This window comes from Aotus nancymaae, unplaced genomic scaffold, assembly GCF_030222135.1.
Source record: "Aotus nancymaae isolate 86718 unplaced genomic scaffold, 86718_ANA_hifiasm-v0.15.2.pri h1tg000003l, whole genome shotgun sequence".
Classification (NCBI taxonomy): Eukaryota; Metazoa; Chordata; class Mammalia; order Primates; family Aotidae; genus Aotus; species Aotus nancymaae.
Genome location: NW_026988414.1, coordinates 37,881,871 through 37,883,732, shown reverse-complemented (window position 1 = coordinate 37,883,732; position 1,862 = coordinate 37,881,871).

The window sequence follows — 1,862 nt, the reverse complement described above, 5'->3', positions numbered from 1 at the left end:
CATGTTGTTCAATTTCCATGTAGTTGTGTAGCTTTGAGTGAGTTTTTAAATCTTGAGTTCTAATTTTATTATGCTGTAGTCTGAGAGACTTGTTATTATGTCCATTCTTTTGCATTTGCTGAGAAGTACTTTACTTCCCATTATGTTTTCAATTTTAGAGTAGGTGCCATGTGGCAATAAGAAGAATATATATCCTGTTATTTTGGGGTAGAGAGTTCCGTAGATGTCTATCAGGTCCACTTTGTCCAGAGCTGAGTTCAGGTCCTGAATGTCTTTGTTAATTTTCTGTCTTGATGATCTGTCTAATATTGTCAGTGGAATGTTAAAGTCTCCGCCTATTATCATGTGGAGCCTAAGTCTCTTTGAAGGTCTCTAAGAACTTGTTTTATGAATCTGAATGCTCCTGTATTGTATATATATTTAGGATAACAACAAGCTTTTCTTGTTGAATTGAACCCTTTATCATGATGTAATACTATTCTTTGTCTTTTTTGATCTTTGTTGGTTTAAAGTCTGTTTTCTCAGAAACTAGGATTGTGACCCCTGCTTTTTTCTGTTTTCCATTTGCTTGGTAAAATTTTCTTCATCCTTTATTTTGAGGCTATATGTGTCTTTGCACATTAGATGGGTCTCTTGAAGACACCATACCAATGGGGCTTGGCTCTTTATCCACCTTGCCATTCTATACTTTTAATTGGGGCATTTAACCCATTTACATTTAAGATTAACATTATTCTGTGTGAATTTGATCCTATAATCATGATGCTAGCTGGTTATTTTGCAGACTTGTTTATGTGGTTGCTTAATAGTGTCACTGGTCTGTATACTTCAGTGTGCTTTTGTAGTGGCTGGTAACAGTTATTCCTTTCCATATTTAGTGGTTATTTCAAGAGCTCTTGGAAGGCAGGCCTAGCAGTGACAAATTCCCTCATCATTTGCTTGTCCTGAAAAGGATCTTATTTCTCCTTCGCTTATGAAGCTTAGTTTGGCTGGATATGAAATTTGGGGTTGGAAATTATTTTCATTAAGAATGTTGAATATTGGCCCCCATCTCTTCTGGCTTGTAATGTTTCCACTGAGAGGTCCACTTTTAGCCTGATGGGCTTCCCTTTGTAGATGACCTGGCCTTTCTTTCTGGCTGCTCTTAGCATTTTTTCTTTCATTTCAACCCTGGAGAATCTGAAGATTTTGTGTCTTGGGGTTAATCTTCTCATGGAATATCTTACTGGGGTTCTCTGGATTTCCTGAATTTGAATGTTGGCCTGTCTTTCTAAGTTGGGGAAGTTCTCCTGGATGATATCCTGAGGTATGTTTTTCTGACTTGGTTTCCTTCTCCTTGTCTCTTTCAGGTACCTTAATCAGCCAGGGCATCCAAGGGAGTCCTTACACCACCCCTCCCTAACCCCAGGAAGCACAGCTTGTGACTCCAAAAGAGATTCCTTTCTTCCACTTGAGAGGGGAGAGAAAAGAGGACTTTGTATTGCAGTTTAGTTACCAGCTCAGCCACATTAGGATAGGGCATCAGTCAGAGTTGTGAGAACCCCATCCTAAGCCCTAGTTCTTGGACAACATTTTTAGACACAGCCTGAGTCAGAGGGAACCTGCCACCTTGAAGGGAACAACGTAGTCCTGGCAGGACCCATCGCCTGCTGAGTAAAGAGCCTTTGGGCCTTGAATAACTAGTAGCAATACTCAGGTAGTATGCTGTGGGCCTTGGATGAGACAGACTCGCTGACTTCTGGTGAGACTCAGCACATTCCCAGGTGTGGTGGCTATGGGGGAAAGCTCCTTCTGCTTGAGAAAAGTGGAGGGAAAAGTGGAGGAAAAAGTAAAAGGAACTTTGTCTTGCATCTTAGGTACCA